The sequence below is a fragment of the Episyrphus balteatus genome, chromosome 4 (genome assembly GCF_945859705.1).
Source record: "Episyrphus balteatus chromosome 4, idEpiBalt1.1, whole genome shotgun sequence".
NCBI classification, from domain to species: Eukaryota; Metazoa; Arthropoda; class Insecta; order Diptera; family Syrphidae; genus Episyrphus; species Episyrphus balteatus.
Genome location: NC_079137.1, coordinates 66,098,262 through 66,119,431, shown reverse-complemented (window position 1 = coordinate 66,119,431; position 21,170 = coordinate 66,098,262).

Genomic DNA, 21,170 nt, shown 5'->3' with positions numbered 1-21,170 from the left:
GCATTTCCAAATGACCCACGTGGGTCATTTTAAAATGCCCCACGTGGGTCATTTTGAAATGCCCCACGTGGGGCATTTCAAAATGACCCACGTGCGGCATTTCAAAATAACCCACGTGGGTCATTTCAAAATGACCCACGTGGGGCATTTCAAAATGACCCACGTGGGGCATTTCCAAATGACCCACGTGGGGCATTTCAAAATGACCCACGTGGGGCATTTCAAAATGACCCACGTGGGGCATTTCAAAATAACCCACGTGGGGCATTTCAAAATGACCCACGTGGGGCATTTCAAAATGACCCACGTGGGGCATTTCAAAATGACCCACGTGGGGCATTTCCAACTGATCCACGTGGGGCATTTCCAAATGACCCACGTGGGTCATTTTAAAATGCCCCACGTGGGTCATTTTGAAATGCCCCACGTGGGGCATTTTAAAATGACCCACGTGGGGCATTTCAAAATAACCCACGTGGGGCATTTCAAAATGACCCACGTGGGGCATTTCAAAATGACCCACGTGGGGCATTTCAAAATGACCCACGTGGGGCATTTCAAAATGACCCACGTGGGGCATTTCAAAATGACCCACGTGGGGCATTTCAAAATGACCCACGTGGGGCATTTCCAAATGACCCACGTGATGCATTTTAAAATGACCCACGTGGGGCATTTCAAAATGACCCACGTGGGGCATTTCAAAATGACCCACGTGGGGCATTTCCAAATGACCCACGTGGGGCATTTTAAAATGACCCACGTGGGGCATTTCAAAATGACCCACGTGGGGCATTTCAAAATGACCCACGTGGGGCATTTCCAAATGACCCACGTGGGGCATTTTAAAATGACCCACGTGGGGCATTTCAAAATGACCCACGTGGGGCATTTCAAAATAACCCACGTGGGTCATTTCAAAATGACCCACGTGGGGCATTTCAAAATGACCCACGTGGGGCATTTCAAAATGACCCACGTGGGGCATTTCAAAATGACCCACGTGGGGCATTTCAAAATAACCCACGTGGGGCATTTCAAAATGACCCACGTGGGGCATTTCAAAATGACCCACGTGGGGCATTTCAAAATGACCCACGTGGGGCATTTCCAACTGATCCACGTGGGGCATTTCCAAATGACCCACGTGGGGCATTTCAAAATGACCCACGTGGGGCATTTTAAAATGACCCACGTGGGGCATTTTAAAATGACCCACGTGGGGCATTTCAAAATAACCCACGTGGGGCATTTCAAAATGACCCACGTGGGGCATTTCAAAATGACCCACGTGGGGCATTTTAAAATGACCCACGTGGGGCATTTCAAAATGACCCACGTGGGGCATTTCAAAATGACCCACGTGGGGCATTTCAAAATGACCCACGTGGGGCATTTCAAAATGACCCACGTGGGGCATTTCAAAATGACCCACGTGGGGCATTTCCAAATGACCCACGTGGGGCATTTTAAAATGACCCATGTGGGGCATTTCCAAATGACCCACGTGGGGCATTTCAAAATGACCCACGTGGGGCATTTTAAAATGACCCACGTGGGGCATTTCAAAATGACCCACGTGGGGCATTTCAAAATGACCCACGTGGGGCATTTCCAAATGACCCACGTGGGGCATTTTAAAATGACCCACGTGGGGCATTTCCAAATGACCCACGTGGGTCATTTCAAAATGACCCACGTGGGGCATTTCAAAATGACCCACGTGGGGCATTTCAAAATGACCCACGTGGGGCATTTCAAAATGACCCACGTGGGGCATTTCAAAATGACCCACGTGGGGCATTTCCAAATGACCCACGTGGGGCATTTTAAAATGACCCACGTGGGGCATTTCAAAATGACCCACGTGGGGCACTTCAAAATGACCCACGTGGGGCATTTCCAAATGACCCACGTGGGGCATTTCAAAATGACCCACGTGGGGCATTTCAAAATGACCCACATGGGGCATTTCAAAATGACCCACGTGGGGCATTTCAAAATGACCCACGTGGGGCATTTTAAAATGACCCACGTGGGGCATTTCAAAATGACCCACGTGGGGCATTTCAAAATGACCCACGTGGGGCTTTTCAAAATGACCCACGTGGGGCATTTCAAAATGACCCACGTGGGGCATTTCAAAATGACCCACGTGGGGCATTTCAAAATGACCCACGTGGGGCATTTCAAAATGACCCACGTGGGGCATTTCAAAATGACCCACGTGGGGCATTTCAAAATGACCCACGTGGGGCATTTCAAAATGACCCACATGGGGCATTTCCAACTGATCCACGTGGGGCATTTCCAAATGACCCACGTGGGGCATTTCAAAATGACCCGCGTGGGGCATTTTAAAATGACCCACGTGGGGCATTTCAAAATAACCCACGTGGGGCATTTCAAAATGACCCACGTGGGGCATTTCAAAATGACCCACGTGGGGCATTTTAAAATGACCCACGTGGGGCATTTCAAAATGACCCACGTGGGGCATTTCAAAATGACCCACGTGGGGCATTTCAAAATGACCCACGTGGGGCATTTCAAAATGACCCACATGGGGCATTTCCAACTGATCCACGTGGGGCATTTCCAAATGACCCACGTGGGGCATTTCAAAATGACCCGCGTGGGGCATTTTAAAATGACCCACGTGGGGCATTTCAAAATAACCCACGTGGGGCATTTCAAAATGACCCACGTGGGGCATTTCAAAATGACCCACGTGGGGCATTTTAAAATGACCCACGTGGGGCATTTCAAAATGACCCACGTGGGGAATTTCAAAATGACCCACGTGGGGCATTTCCAAATGACCCACGTGGGGCATTTCCAAATGACCCACGTGGGGCATTTTAAAATGACCCACGTGGGGCATTTCCAAATGACCCACGTGGGGCATTTCAAAATGACCCACGTGGGGCATTTCAAAATGACCCACGTGGGGCATTTCAAAATAACCCACGTGGGGCATTTCAAAATGACCCACGTGGGGCATTTCAAAATGACCCACGTGGGGCATTTCAAAATGACCCACGTGGGGCATTTCCAACTGATCCACGTGGGGCATTTCCAAATGACCCACGTGGGTCATTTTAAAATGCCCCACGTGGGTCATTTTGAAATGCCCCACGTGGGGCATTTTAAAATGACCCACGTGGGGCATTTCAAAATGACCCACGTGGGGCATTTCAAAATGACCCACGTGGGGCATTTCAAAATGACCCACGTGGGGCATTTCAAAATGACCCACGTGGGGCATTTCAAAATGACCCACGTGGGGCATTTCAAAATGACCCACGTGGGGCATTTCCAAATGACCCACGTGGGGCATTTTAAAATGACCCACGTGGGGCATTTCAAAATGACCCACGTGGGGCATTTCAAAATGACCCACGTGGGGCATTTCAAAATAACCCACGTGGGGCATTTCAAAATGACCCACGTGGGGCATTTCAAAATGACCCACGTGGGGCATTTCAAAATGACCCACGTGGGGCATTTCCAACTGATCCACGTGGGGCATTTCCAAATGACCCACGTGGGTCATTTTAAAATGCCCCACGTGGGTCATTTTGAAATGCCCCACGTGGGTCATTTTGAAATGCCCCACGTGGGTCATTTGGAAATGCCCCACGTGGGTCATTTTGAAATGCCCCACGTGGGTCATTTTGAAATGCCCCACGTGGGTCATTTTAAAATGCCCCACGTGGGGCATTTCAAAATGACCCACGTGGGGCATTTTAAAATGACCCACGTGGGTCATTTGGAAATGCCCCACGTGGATCAGTTGGAAATGCACGTGGGGCATTTCCAAATGACCCACGTGGGTCATTTTAAAATGCCCCACGTGGGTCATTTTGAAATGCCCCACGTGGGGCATTTCAAAATGACCCACGTGCGGCATTTCAAAATAACCCACGTGGGTCATTTCAAAATGACCCACGTGGGGCATTTCAAAATGACCCACGTGGGGCATTTCCAAATGACCCACGTGGGGCATTTCAAAATGACCCACGTGGGGCATTTCAAAATGACCCACGTGGGGCATTTCAAAATGACCCACGTGGGGCATTTCAAAATAACCCACGTGGTGCATTTCAAAATGACCCACGTGGGGCATTTCAAAATGACCCACGTGGGGCATTTCAAAATGACCCACGTGGGGCATTTCCAACTGATCCACGTGGGGCATTTCCAAATGACCCACGTGGGTCATTTTAAAATGCCCCACGTGGGTCATTTTGAAATGCCCCACGTGGGGCATTTTAAAATGACCCACGTGGGGCATTTCAAAATAACCCACGTGGGGCATTTCAAAATGACCCACGTGGGGCATTTCAAAATGACCCACGTGGGGCATTTCAAAATGACCCACGTGGGGCATTTCAAAATGACCCACGTGGGGCATTTCAAAATGACCCACGTGGGGCATTTCAAAATGACCCACGTGGGGCATTTCCAAATGACCCACGTGATGCATTTTAAAATGACCCACGTGGGGCATTTCAAAATGACCCACGTGGGGCATTTCAAAATGACCCACGTGGGGCATTTCCAAATGACCCACGTGGGGCATTTTAAAATGACCCACGTGGGGCATTTCAAAATGACCCACGTGGGGCATTTCAAAATGACCCACGTGGGGCATTTCCAAATGACCCACGTGGGGCATTTTAAAATGACCCACGTGGGGCATTTCAAAATGACCCACGTGGGGCATTTCAAAATAACCCACGTGGGTCATTTCAAAATGACCCACGTGGGGCATTTCAAAATGACCCACGTGGGGCATTTCAAAATGACCCACGTGGGGCATTTCAAAATGACCCACGTGGGGCATTTCAAAATAACCCACGTGGTGCATTTCAAAATGACCCACGTGGGGCATTTCAAAATGACCCACGTGGGGCATTTCAAAATGACCCACGTGGGGCATTTCCAACTGATCCACGTGGGGCATTTCCAAATGACCCACGTGGGGCATTTCAAAATGACCCACGTGGGGCATTTTAAAATGACCCACGTGGGGCATTTTAAAATGACCCACGTGGGGCATTTCAAAATAACCCACGTGGGGCATTTCAAAATGACCCACGTGGGGCATTTCAAAATGACCCACGTGGGGCATTTTAAAATGACCCACGTGGGGCATTTCAAAATGACCCACGTGGGGCATTTCAAAATGACCCACGTGGGGCATTTCAAAATGACCCACGTGGGGCATTTCAAAATGACCCACGTGGGGCATTTCAAAATGACCCACGTGGGGCATTTCCAAATGACCCACGTGGGGCATTTTAAAATGACCCATGTGGGGCATTTCCAAATGACCCACGTGGGGCATTTCAAAATGACCCACGTGGGGCATTTTAAAATGACCCACGTGGGGCATTTCAAAATGACCCACGTGGGGCATTTCAAAATGACCCACGTGGGGCATTTCCAAATGACCCACGTGGGGCATTTTAAAATGACCCACGTGGGGCATTTCCAAATGACCCACGTGGGTCATTTCAAAATGACCCACGTGGGGCATTTCAAAATGACCCACGTGGGGCATTTCAAAATGACCCACGTGGGGCATTTCAAAATGACCCACGTGGGGCATTTCAAAATGACCCACGTGGGGCATTTCCAAATGACCCACGTGGGGCATTTCAAAATGACCCACGTGGGGCATTTCAAAATGACCCACGTGGGGCACTTCAAAATGACCCACGTGGGGCATTTCCAAATGCCCCACGTGGGGCATTTCAAAATGACCCACGTGGGGCATTTCAAAATGACCCACGTGGGGCATTTCAAAATGACCCACGTGGGGCATTTCAAAATGACCCACGTGGGGCATTTTAAAATGACCCACGTGGGGCATTTCAAAATGACCCACGTGGGGCATTTCAAAATGACCCACGTGGGGCTTTTCAAAATGACCCACGTGGGGCATTTCAAAATGACCCACGTGGGGCATTTCAAAATGACCCACGTGGGGCATTTCAAAATGACCCACGTGGGGCATTTCAAAATGACCCACGTGGGGCATTTCAAAATGACCCACGTGGGGCATTTCAAAATGACCCACGTGGGGCATTTCAAAATGACCCACATGGGGCATTTCCAACTGATCCACGTGGGGCATTTCCAAATGACCCACGTGGGGCATTTCAAAATGACCCGCGTGGGGCATTTTAAAATGACCCACGTGGGGCATTTCAAAATAACCCACGTGGGGCATTTCAAAATGACCCACGTGGGGCATTTCAAAATGACCCACGTGGGGCATTTTAAAATGACCCACGTGGGGCATTTCAAAATGACCCACGTGGGGCATTTCAAAATGACCCACGTGGGGCATTTCAAAATGACCCACGTGGGGCATTTCAAAATGACCCACATGGGGCATTTCCAACTGATCCACGTGGGGCATTTCCAAATGACCCACGTGGGGCATTTCAAAATGACCCGCGTGGGGCATTTTAAAATGACCCACGTGGGGCATTTCAAAATAACCCACGTGGGGCATTTCAAAATGACCCACGTGGGGCATTTTAAAATGACCCACGTGGGGCATTTCCAAATGACCCACGTGGGGCATTTTAAAATGACCCACGTGGGGCATTTCCAAATGACCTACGTGGGGCATTTCCAAATGACCCACGTGGGGCATTTTAAAATGACCCACGTGGGGCATTTCCAAATGACCTACGTGGGTCATTTCAAAATGACCCACGTGGGGCATTTCAAAATGACCCACGTGGGGCATTTCAAAATAACCCAAGTGGGTCATTTCAAAATGACCCACGTGGGGCATTTCAAAATGACCCACGTGGGGCATTTCAAAATGACCCACGTGGGGCATTTCCAAATGACCCACGTGGGGCATTTCAAAATGCCCCACGTGGGGCATTTCAAAATGACCCACGTGGGGCATTTCAAAATAACCCACGTGGGGCATTTCAAAATGACCCACGTGGGGCATTTCCAACTGATCCACGTGGGGCATTTCCAAATGACCCACGTGGGGCATTTCAAAATGACCCACGTGGGGCATTTTAAAATGACCCACGTGGGGCATTTCAAAATAACCCACGTGGGGCATTTCAAAATGACCCACGTGGGGCATTTCAAAATGACCCACGTGGGGCATTTTAAAATGACCCACGTGGGGCATTTCCAAATGACCTACGTGGGTCATTTCAAAATGACCCACGTGGGGCATTTCAAAATGACCCACGTGGGGCATTTCAAAATGACCCACGTGGGGCATTTCAAAATGACCCACGTGGGGCATTTCAAAATGACCCACGTGGGGCATTTCAAAATGACCCACGTGGGGCTTTTCAAAATGACCCACGTGGGGCATTTCAAAATGACCCACGTGGGGCATTTCAAAATGACCCACGTATGGCATTTCAAAATGACCCACGTGGGGCATTTCAAAATTACCCACGTGGGGCATTTTAAAATGACCCACGTGGGGCATTTCCAAATGACCCACGTGATGCATTTTAAAATGACCCACGTGGGGCATTTCAAAATGACCCACGTGGGGCATTTCAAAATGACCCACGTGGGGCATTTCCAAATGACCCACGTGGGGCATTTTAAAATGACCCACGTGGGGCATTTCAAAATGCATCACGTGGGTCATTTGGAAATGCCCCACGTGGGTCATTTTAAAATGCCCCACGTGGGTAATTTTGAAATGCCCCACGTGGGTCATTTTGAAATGCCATACGTGGGTCATTTTGACCCACGTGGGGCATTTTAAAATGACCCACGTGGGGCATTTCAAAATGACCCACGTGGGGCATTTCAAAATGACCCACGTGGGGCATTTCAAAATAACCCAAGTGGGTCATTTCAAAATGACCCACGTGGGGCATTTCAAAATGACCCACGTGGGGCATTTCAAAATGACCCACGTGGGGCATTTCCAAATGACCCACGTGGGGCATTTCAAAATGACCCACGTGGGGCATTTCAAAATGACCCACGTGGGGCATTTCAAAATAACCCACGTGGGGCATTTCAAAATGACCCACGTGGGGCATTTCCAACTGATCCACGTGGGGCATTTCCAAATGACCCACGTGGGGCATTTCAAAATGACCCACGTGGGGCATTTTAAAATGACCCACGTGGGGCATTTCAAAATAACCCACGTGGGGCATTTCAAAATGACCCACGTGGGGCATTTCAAAATGACCCACGTGGGGCATTTCAAAATGACCCACGTGGGGCATTTTAAAATGACCCACGTGGGGCATTTCAAAATGACCCACGTGGGGCATTTCAAAATGACCCACGTGGGGCATTTCAAAATGACCCACGTGGGGCATTTCAAAATGACCCACGTGGGGCATTTCCAAATGACCCACGTGGGGCATTTTAAAATGACCCACGTGGGGCTTTTCAAAATGACCCACGTGGGGCATTTCAAAATGACCCACGTGGGGCATTTCAAAATGACCCACGTGGGGCATTTCAAAATGACCCACGTGGGGCATTTCAAAATGACCCACGTGGGGCATTTTAAAATGACCCACGTGGGTCATTTTGAAATGCCCCACGTGGGTCATTTTAAAATGCCCCACGTGGGTCATTTGGAAATGCCCCACGTGGGGCATTGATCAGCTGATTTTCGCGATCAGCCGGCCGCGTTGAATTAGTGCTGTTCAATAAGAAGTATAGGTACAGGCTTTTTTAGTGGGTGCTCTGGTGTACTAACTCGGCTTTGGGCTCAGCGTTGCTGAATGGGAATGGAAAATAAGGATAGCAGCCTTCGCGCTTACTTTACAGGCCGTTGCGCCCATGACTGTAATACCACCAAAAAACACTTCTTTCCTACCAACCCCTTGCTGGTATCTGAGTAGGTTGGATAACAAACGAATTCTATGGCGATAGTGTCATCGGACTTACACAGCTCAAACACAAGGATGTCTAGCTTAACAGGACAAGACGGTGGAAAATAAGACATTTTGAACTGTCTTTTGTATTTTAGTAAAAATTTGGTGGTCATTTTGAAGAAAATTTTTTTTAAGTTTTTATTAAACTTCTACAAGGTTATGCTTGGATTTCCAAATGCACCATGAATTTCAATATGTCATTGATTCTCAAAAAAAGAAAAAAAAAACAAAAAACAAATCAATCAATTTTGATCAAATTATGCGCAAGGATATACCTGCAATGGCTAACAATCTTTTCATCATCAAGGACTACCGCACAACCATAAACTACACCTATAACACCAGATGTAGGTACAAGGTACATGTCTCACCTATTCATATCAAACTAACCGTAAATTGATCAATTCATCTCTCCATTGACCACACGGATGCAATTTATCATTGCTCGTTTTGGTGTTCAATATCTGACCGAAGAAGGTATGAAGAAGGACGCCAAACGACGACCGATGACGACGCACGAGATGTCTTTCAACCCCCTTATTTCCCCCGACTTATAAGTTTTATCACATTTAAAAGGAGACTAGTACATTTTCTTTTTCTATTTGGTATTGAGAAGCAATTGCCTCCCCTTCAACAAAATTCCTTGTTTCTTTTCTGAAATATTGTCATCCTATAATAGACCCAAATACATCCTAGTCACTATCAGGACTCGAAACTAAGAAGTGTCGAAAAGACCATTCCAAAAACACCCAACACCACAGCCGCCACCACCACTCTCAGAACCACATTTCATCTGCAGATCAGCCAACTTCTCATCGTCATTTGGTCGTGTCGGTCATGCAAACCAAAAAGGATAACAATCTTTAAGTCCGAATGTATGCGGTGGTATGCTTATCACCTGCACACATAAAGCTTCATTCTAGTGTTGTGGCCTTCTGCCACACTGTTTCAATTGTTGTTGTTGTTGTTTTTGTCCTGAAAAAAGGAGGGTGCATTGCCATTTCAAAGCAGCAAATGCCACCCAATAAAAACCCAACAACCAGGATTTAGGAATTTAAACCATTTTGCAGTCCAGGAGCTGGACCAGATGCAACAAAATTCACACAGACACATGCACATAGAAGAAGGAACTTTATCCTTGGCAAAGTTTTCAAGAATGCAACAACACACCAATATGCATTTTAGCCCATATGTTTCTTTCCAAACATTTTTCAAGGCAAGTTGTGTGTGTACAAACGAAGGGGAGAAGGGGGCAAATTGTGGGCAAGCAAAAAGGATCTGCTGAAAAAGTTAACGAAATTTGTACGGAAAAGTCTCTAACGTTTTCTGGTTCCTGATGGTTAGAGTGTAGACAAAGTGCTTTGGGATCGAATTCCTTGCAACTACTCCGATTTCTCTCCAAAAAAATATGTACAAAAAAAAAGGACCAACAGTAGGAAGGACTATGATGATGGTTATAATAGGGAAACTGGCAAAAGGGCTTTCCAGAGGAATGGCTATATAGCTAAAGCAAATTGCCAGAGCGCGGTGACCTATTCCCATGTACATCCTGAAAGAATAAAATGAAATAAATGGATAGGTGGAGATATATGAGTCTGTACATACACACACAGATACATAACCGCACTTAAATGTAGAACAAACTTTTACTCAAAGGGATATATACCCATTATCCTTTTCGTTTCTTATACAAATTGGATGAATATTTGTATATTGGTAAGAGTGGGGAAGTTCAAAATAGTTCTTTGCTGAGGTTTTTTTTTGTTTTTTTCTGTGAGAAAACTTTAATGTGTGGTGAGAGGGTGTGTGTTTGTTTTTCAAACAATAGCCACAAAGAATTGGTAGTTCAAAGACCCCTTGTTTATAAGACGTGTTTATTTAATAAGGAGAACTGCCTTCTTAAATAAAAAAGTTGAGATTTTTAATTTTAAATTCGATAAAATTAAGGTCCTTTTGGTTAGAAATTGATTGAAATTTACTTATAGATCCTTTTAGGTATGAATATCCTGACGTTCCAAATCGACAAAAAAAAGAACTATTTCGCCGCACTACAGCCTCACTATGATCATATATTTCTAAGGCAGCAACACCTCCGCACCACAGCCCAAATCGAAATCGAAATTTTCTATTCCGCCGCGCTACAGCCGCACCATGATCAAAAATTTCTATTCCACCGGACCACAGACGCACTATGATCAAAAATTTTTATTCCGCTGCACTGCAGCCACACTTTGATCAAAAGTTTCTATTTCGCCGCACTACAGCCGCACTATGATCAAATATTTCTAAAGCAGCAACACCTCCGGACCACAGCCACACCATGGTCAAAATTTCTATTCCGCATCACTTCAGCCGCACTATGGTCAAAAGTTGCTATTCCACCGCACTACAGCCGCACCATGTTAAAAAATGTTTCTATTCCACCGCACTACAGCCGCACCATGATTAAAAATTTCTATACCGCTGCACCACAGCCGCACCATGATTTTAAATATCTATTCCGCTACAATACAGTCGCACCATGATACAAAAATTTTCGATTTAGCCACACGACAGCCGCACCATGATAAAAAAATTCTATTACACAGCACCACAATCGCACCATGATCAAAAAATCCAGTTCTCGTGATTATACACATGTTTTAATCGTCTTCGAAGTTTTTTTTTGACATAAAGATCAAACTGCCAGTCATGGTGTGGCGAAGCTATTCATATAAAATGAAAAACTGCGGGTATTCTGCGACGGTGGTGCGGTGAAATTTTCTGCCAAACGGCTGTGATGCGGAGGCCAAGAAATTTTTTTTTTTTTCGTTAATTCAATCTCTAGTTTTACTCGGGTATTGAATCAAACTTTTTTAACAAATAGTTAACTTTCTTGTAGTTTCTGATACTTTTTGAGGCCAACAAAAAATTGTCTCCACTCAACCTAACCTAACCTTAAACCTGATACTGAACTTTTTCTATACACATTGTTGAAAGGATAAACTTTTTACTATATTTTTTTTTCTTTAACTTCCACATCGAAATGACTTTTCAATTTTTGTTCAATTTTAATGGGACATGAAAACGGTCCAAGGACCAATTTTTTTTTAACTCGAAATGCATCTCTTCTCCTTTACACACATACACAAACGAACATATGGATCACTAGCCGCTCGAAAGGATTTACTTTCAGTGCTGCTGGTATTGGATACAAGCTCAAGCAACCGAAGCAGCGAACTTGGATTTTTTTTCTCTTAACTTCTTTGTTTTTTGTATCCTGATGTGGTTGGTTAAAGGAAAGGAAGAAGGACAACGACGACATATTCTAGGGTAACGTTAAATAAAAATTTTGCAAAACGTATTATCCCTTTCCTCGAAGCAAATAAGTTTCGTTTTTTTTTTTTTTAAGTTTTGTTGGTTTTGGTCCTTCGAGCTGGAATAAACTTATCGTCTTTTCCGTTTTCTTGTGGACTCTTTTTGGTTCCATAACTCGATGACGGATTACGTTCTCTCGTCAGTTATTTTTTAATCAAATTTATTTGTGCAAATATATCAGTGCACTAGAATTGACTTAATTGGGTTATACCAAGAGAGAGAGAGAGACGAAGGACGATATGTAAAGTGTATTACCCATTCATCCATTGCCATCATCCATATGCAAAAGGATATCAACTAAGTAAAATTATTACCCAAAAGCTCAAAAACCAGATGTTTTATGGCTTCAAGCTATTTATACTGCCCGATATAAACTATGACAATATTCAATAAAATTTCATATTTCGCGATGCAGAGTAGTGGAGAGTAGAAAAAGAGAGTAGATAGATAGAGAGTATAAGCATGATGAGCGGTTTTGTTTACTGACAGAATAAATCAAGCTGAAATATTCAGTTATCCTGTTTGGTTATACACACAAACGATATATTGTATTATATAAAAGAGGAACTTAAAGGACCAAAACGAGGAAAATTCCATCCATATTTCACAAAATAAATTTTGACAGTTTTTGCCGAAATCAGTTGATGGGAGTTTTTGGAGGGAGAACTTTCTACTCGTCTGAATTGACAACAAACTGACAGGAATGGAAATACACTGGCTATATATGTAGTTTCGATATTCTGTTGGGACAGTGTGTTTAATATGGTAATGGGGTGCAACTGTCAGGATACAATGCAGCGAGCATCATTTACATTTGAAATGTTTGTATAACAAACAGGAAGAACATCCAAAGGAAAGGATGTTGAGTCACTTTGGGAAAAATAGTTTCAACTCGTTTTATAGAATTTTCTGTGTAAAGTTCCGTTTTTATTTTTCATACAAAAATTCTCCTTTTGTTTTAAAAAATAAAAATCTAGAAAAAAGTAAAATGTATTTCAATATTCTTGGAAACCATAATAAATAACTTTGTAGGTGAAAAATTTTTGTTCATAGTTTCATAGAATTTATATGTTCATGATTAGGTACAGGATCCTTTAATAAATTCTGTACCAAATCATTTTTATTTAAAATTTTCATTTAGTTTATACAAGTATATTTCGAAATTTAAAAAAAATGTTAAAATATAGAACTATACACAAAAAACGGTAAACAATTAAAACATTTATTCATTAGAAAGAAATTTGTTACTAAATACAAATTTATTAATGATGAGTTTGAAAATTCTGTAAAAACATTAATTTTGTGTTAAATTCCAACTAAAGATACACATAGTTTAGGTACTTCAAAAAAATTTAAATAGATTTTCATAAGGCAGAAAATTAATTAAAAAGAGAAATTGCCCCGCAAGAAAAAAGATTTTTAAGCTTGTTTCAAAACAAAATCTAGAAAAATATGATGCAGAAGATTTTTGTGATGGAATTATTTTTCTTTGGAGCAAAAATATCGTTAGGTACCTGTCATATAAATAAATTAAGTGTATAATCCAAGCTTTGAAAAAAGTATCATTCATAACTGAAAGTGTTGCCGTTGTTTTTTAATAATTTTTTTTTATTTTAAGTATTTTTTTTAGAAAATTGCCCTTCCCGCCTCAACGGGGAGGAGATAGGCACCCCCTCCCATAGTAAAGAATTATTGCATTTAACCCCTCTATAAAAAACCGATATCAATTCTTGGTTGTTAATTTATCGTACTTTCCCCTCAAATGTTTCTTTTTTACTTGAGTAAAACTGAAAATGCGAAAAAAAAATATTGGTTCAAATGGGCATACTTCGGTTAGCTTTCAATGAAAAAAAATAATAAGCACAGTATTTTGAAGGAAATTTAATCTCCTTTCTTTTATTAAAGCAATGTTAATGCCTATCTCAGCCCAAAAAAGAGACACAGCCAAAAATGTAAAAAAACTCAAAAAATCCAATTTTTTTTTTTTGTGTGTTTTGACTGTTTTGGTAAGGAAATTTTTGTATCAAATTTAAAAAAAAACACTATTGTTAAAGGAAATTTAATTCTCTACAAAAAGTGTTAAGCCCAATATCTCAAAATTTGCTTTGTTTACGATATATATTGGAAAAACTAAAAAGGGGGCTTTTGCACCCCTATCTTCAGTTTCCATCCTCTCATTTAATAGCACTCCGCGGTTTTATTTTCTTTTATAAACCATTGAACTATTCCTGCAATAAGAACCCGTGAACGTCTTAGTTCCTTATTGCAATGTTTTTTTTCGACATAATCAATAGCCTATAAGCATTTAGTGCAAAAATAGAGATAGCGTGAAATCATAGATTTTGTTGGACTTCAGAATCGAATACAATTATTGTGGTAATAATTTTAAACATATTGGAAAACAGTTAGAAATAATTTGGTTTAATTAAAACAACGTGCGTAGTACCTATATCCAGTAGCTCTGATGACTCGAGGGTTGAAAGCAACTTAGGCAAAAATATAAAAAATTATGAAAATACCAGAATTTTGGAGTTCCGTCATTGAATTATACAAGATTTCAAATAAAGCCTATGTAAGTATGTAAGTTTGAAAGTTAAAAAAAAAAAAAAATATTTTTCAAATACGTATCATCAATTTGGTTTTTTTGCAATTTAAATCTCTATTGGTTACCAAGCAAACAGTAATCTTTTTCATAGAATGAGAGTTTAATTGAACATTTTGAATAACCGCCAAAAATGTGTATTTCAGCAAAGATCTCAAAATCTATCCGCTTCGATAGTTAAATAAATAAAACTTGGCGTGAATTCTGAAAAAAAGAAAATTCATTCGAAGTTCCTTCACTGCCAATACTACTCTATTCTTGGTTTATTTCTATTAATACAAGGAATCTCTAAAAACGTTTGTAAAAAAAAAAAAGTCATGTGTGCAATTCACACGTGGTAGAAGTGAAACATTAAAAAAAAAAGAAAAAACTACCTACTTTTTATTCTATCTCCTCTAAATACATGTTTTTTATATGACAACCTATATTAATTTTATATCATCTGAAAAGTTATTTCACCTTTTATATGACGTATGAATCATATTTCTACCATGCCTAGAAAAAAAATAAGAATTTTTTAAAGCCAACCATGTCGAAATTTCAAGCTGGTCATCGTCAACAAATCTCCACAAGTGTTTTGAGGTATTTTTCAAGTTTTTCAATTTAAGAATGTGTAGCTTGTAGAGCACGTACCGTTATGTGTGATATATCAATAAAAGGTTATGTTATCAGCATGCGTATTTAAGTTAAACCAAATTTGTATGTGCAATTGATCAAAAGATATAACGTTGCTAGAAAAAGAATATCTTTTTACCGTTATCTCAGAATTTTAAAAAAGAAATTAATTGAAATTTTGTACATTTATAGTTTATTTAGGTCCATTTTCTTCACTCGGAGTTGAACAAAACTTGAGAATTTTTATATTAAAAATTCTCAAGTTATGTTCAACTCCGAGTGAAGAAAATGGACCTTAATTACCTATCTACAGTACAAATTTCATTCATCTATCTATTAAAACAAAAAAGTTATAACAAGTTGAAGTCGTGTCGCGTTTTCGTTTCATCTTGTTTCAAATCACTACGATACTAAAGAAGTTTTCACTTCAAAAATCGGTTGAGCCAACGAGAAATAGGGAAGTTTGAAATCTACATATATAACAGATATTACTTTGCCTTGGTAGAAGTTATACAAATTCTAAATTGGTTTTTAATTCTGCATAACCCATACCATTGGAGGCATTAAAAGTTAAGTATTATTTTTCAAGAAAAAAAAGTTACGCATACGCCGCAGTAACCCTCTAAATTAAATTGCAAAATAATATAAAAATTACTTCTAAATTGTATTTCTTTAATCAAATATGTATTAACACGAGTGACTCATATTCAATGACCTACAATGTCCCCTAACAATTCATCCTTATTATCTCCTCCAGTAGATCTATTTTTATATATCCTCCACTTTCCATTTTCAATTGCCAATATTATATATGGATGGACATTTATTTATTGACACTCACTTCAGAATCACATTGCTTGTCTATAAAATATAAAAAAAAATAAAATACAAAAAATAAAAATTAATAACAATAAAAAAAAATAAAATCACTATTCCGTTGGTCCTTTTGTGTGTTCTCTCTCTCGTTCGTGCACTATACACACTATTTTCCACTGCATACTCTCACTTGAGTGACATACTGCAATCAATCAATCAATCAATCTATCAATCTAGTATAAAGCATTTATGTGAAATTCTGTACAGGACATTGAATAGTGTCTGTTAGCGGCGAGATATTGTTTGTGTGTATGTAAGTGTATGTTATTAAATTACCACAAAAATGAAATATGTTTTCGCATAATTTCTAGATTTTAGTAGTGGATATGGATATTTCTGGTCCTGTTCGTCATTTTGAATAATCATAAATGACATGTGGGCATTGAGGTGGTTTCAATCCACTGTAAATTAGGTGCGTTACTTAGCGTTACTTAGCGTTACCTTGCGTTACTTTGCGTTACTTTACGTTACATTGCGATCTTGGTTCCATAGCATTAAGAAACGAATTCTAACTGAGCTTTATCAAAATTGAATTTGTACCAAATTGCATATGTCTGGTTTAAGGTCTTTTCCACAAAAACGTGACTTCTTTTGAAATGTTATTGCTTGTCATTCTTTAACAACAATTTCTTATCTTTTTCAACCACCTTCTGTCACAAAAAGACTCTAAATTTACCGAACTCAAAAATATAATATAAATAGAAATCAAAACCTCCTAAACTATATAATTTTCTGAGTTCAATATTAAAATTGAAGCAGTAAAATAAAATACTAAAAACTATTCCATTCATTCAATATGCCAAAAAATTCCCTGAAAAAAATGATGATTTCCTATCTATCGAAGAAAAAAAAATAAGAAATATTTTTCTCCTTTTTGATGACGGTTTAGACATATTTCTATATTATTGTAAACTTTGAAAGGCCCTTGAGTCAAAATCGAATAGTATAATTGTGAGATAAATCATACCTTATATAACCGTTGTCACTTATCGACAGAAACAATTCGATGCTGTCCCTAAAATCTCAATCAATTTGTAATAATTCTAGGGCTGTCTTTCCTGTCAAATCACAATTTCAATTCTGACAAGTTCAAATCGGATTTTGATTAAATATTTTTTTTTTTTTCGTTTTCATTTTTTTATTTTTTGTAGGTAATAATCCCTCAAGTAACTGTTTGCACTCACAAAAACGAGATATGAAAAACAAAAAATAAATCCTTTCATCATCATCATCATCGGCTATCAGAGAGGTTGCAATAAAACACAGTTTTGCATAAAATACCCAAGCCCAGGCAGTTGCTGACTGGATGGGTGATTCAAATACAAAAAAAAAGAAAGGACATTCTCGAAATGATGACTAAAAGGATACACAAGGCACTTTAATCTGATCACACATATTGTTTGTTCAGTGAGGAATTATTAGGGTGACCATTTTGTACTTAATTTGTGAAAACTTTCATCAAAATCTACTGATATCGAAAAATAATATTGCTGTATTAAATAATTTTACTCCTATAACCATCCAAAAGAGCTTCTTAATCAATTTTACTTCCATAAGCCTTCTATAACACTCCTATTTTGAAAAAGGGAAATAATTTCACTGATAAGCATTATATACACAGTTATAGAAGGCTAATAGAAGCAAAAAACAACTAAAATCAAAATATAAATTTTCTGTATTAAACAATTTTACTCCTATAACAATTCCAAAAAAGCTTCTCAATCAATTTTCCTTACATAAACCTTCTATAATACAAAATAAGTTCAAGTGACCTCAACTCCAAAATGTATAAAGCGTTTCGCCCAGAGGTACGACAGTGGGCTCATCAGTTAGATCTGTCGTACCCTTCTATAATACTGCCATTGAAAAAGGGAATTTTCAATGCAAATTTTTTCTACACAATTATAGAAGTCTAATCGAGGCAATTCGAAATACAACATAAAAAAATTATTTTGAAAAGCTTTTTGGGAAGATTTTTGACATTTCGAAAATCCGAAGAAGTTTTGTGAGCTAAAAACGAATGGAAGTCTTTAGTTTTTCACAATTTTTTCAAAATCTACTTAAATCGCACAATAAAGTTGCTGTACTAAACAATTTTGCTCCTATAAACATCCAAAAAAGCTTCTTATCTAATTTTACTCGCATAAGACTTCTATAACACTCCTATTGAAAAAAAGAAGAGAATCTTCACTGCAATACATTTTTATGGAATTCAAATGTTGGGTGACACATTTTTTTTACACAGTTATAGAAGGCTTATAGAAGCAATTCGAAATATAACGTATGAAAACTAATTTGAACAGCTTTTGGTATTAATTTTTCAAAATTTTCAAAAATCATTTAAAAAAGATTTTAAATTTCTCCCTAAGATGGTCACCCTAATCATAAATGTGTGTACTTTCCACTGCGATATGTCATCGAGTAACTGGTATATATGCAATGAAATGTCCCAGTTAATAGTGTTTATCACTTGAATTCCTAGAGGAAGGATACTTTCAATGATATAGAAAAAAGAAAAAGAGTGAAAGGTGGACGATTCCTTTTCCTCCTCGCGGACATGATATGAGAGGTAGGACGTCTCTGTCCTTTATCAGAGAGAGAGAGTTATGAAAAAGTGCCATTCAACTGGCAGTTGGTTGGAGTTGCCGTTGTCATTCTTGTCGTTGACGTTGACGTTATATTATTGAAATGGGTCACGTGCACAAAAATATTACTGAAGTGTTTCCTTCCGTCACATATGGCTGGTACTGTGCCATACAGGACCATAGTATTCCAGGACAAAAAAAGGATGACATTTCTGTTGCTTTATAATATTTTGTAATTTTTTTTTTTTTTGTAATTTTTTGCGTTCTGCGTGTGTTCCCTTTTCAGATGGTCTTCATCCATACTACACAGAACTAAAGATAGCTTTGAGTTTCGGTCTTTTTATATTGAATTTTGTTCATCTTTTAGCCAAAGCTAACAAAAAAAAAATATTGAAATTGAGAAAATGTTTTTGAATTGAAATTTATATTGGAAATATGCAGTCGATTGTAAGGATTATGAGAAAAGGAGTTTAAGGATATACACTTGAATAACAGTCAGTTCAAAAAGTTAGTAGAGTAGAGGTATTGGACTCGACTCTCTGGCAAGATGATAACATAGAGAGAGAAAAAAAAAAACAAACTTTCCTTTAGAGGAGGTCCATTGAAGTGTAAGATGTGTTTTTGCAATCGGTTGAGAGAAGATGTTATTCCTTCAAATTGAATATAAAATGGCGACAATTTATGCAGGGATTTGAATTTAATAATATTGAAAAAGAAGAGGGTTTTTTCTCTGTTGGATGTAGTAGAATGTTGAAGATAGTAAGTAAGTTGTTTTTTTTTTTTTTTTTTTTTTTTCATAACCATTCTGACTCTCATCCTGATTATGATGATGGTAGCCTTTTTTTCTAACTGGGACGGAGGAAGAAAGTGATTTTTGTAAAAAAAAAAAAGTAAAGTAGATCAGAATAAGCCAACCAACCGGTGTTAAATGTTTAGATGAAATTATGGACGAAGGACTTCTGTGTAGATAATAAAATGGGAAACGGGTGTTAGAATTGTTATTGAATCAATAATACGCAATAATAAATAAGTAATAGTTTTATTTTTGTTTCCTCCTTTCAGTTGTTGGTTTCTCTGTTGAAATTTTATAGAAGTTGGTTTGATTTATCTTCTTTAAGTTAAAATGCAGAACAATAAAAGTTTAAATGATTTCACTCCTGTAAATCTATGACAAATGCCTCATTTTTAGTTTCCCGTGTCAAAAAGTACTAGATTTTTGGTTCTACTCCGAGTCAAAAACATAGAGGAAGGAATACCTAGAGAGCCGACTCGTACCCCCCTTACCTAAAACACCCGCAAATTTAATTTCAGAAAATCTCTCTTATTTTTCTCTTGTTTTCCTATCTGTGAATACGTGTGAAAAGTACAATTCGTTTAATACCTTCCTTTCACCAGTAGATGTCCTCACAAATTTTGAATTTAAACATGATTTTGGTTTGTACATGAACTTGAATAGCTCAAATAGCTCACTCCAGACACCCACCTTTCAATAAATATGTACAGAAATAAAAAAAAAGGTTCGTGTTTTGAATTTTTATATTATTTTTTAATGAATTTATTTCCTACTGAGCACTTAAATTGTTTTTAATTGTTTTGAGCTCAACTCCACAGTTGAATGTGTTGGTGCCATTTAAAATGCACGGGAAAACTACCACATATAAGCACTGTGGAGTTTTTCCTCTCATTGCAGCTTGTAGGGTGGAAGAGAAAAACCAACCGAAGTCGCGTCTCTAGGTATTCCTTCCTCTATGGTCAAAAAGTTGATCAATATATAAAATATTACAAAATTGTAATAAAACCCTATCATTTTTTAGATATTCGATTTGAGTGACTTTTAAACACAAGTTTATCGTACTTGAGTTAAACAACTAATATCCCTTAGGTATATTATAGTTCATGCCTCAACAGGATATCAAACCAAAACCCCCCTAAAATAAAAAATCTTAAAAACCATCAGTTTCACTATATAACAAAATCTCATAATGTCATCTAAAAGAGACGACATCAAAACTTACAATAAAATATCCTTATCTCATCATTAATATCCTTTTTCCGGCCACTTTAGAAAACAAAAGACCTAAAACTCTCTCTCTCTCATCGCACACAACAAAAATTAAATTGTCTCCAATTGCCTTCTGCTGCACTGAACACAATATAGAGTCGTTTCCTTATTGTGTTCATCTCTGACTCACTCTCTCTGCCTCTCTTCAAATCATTTCA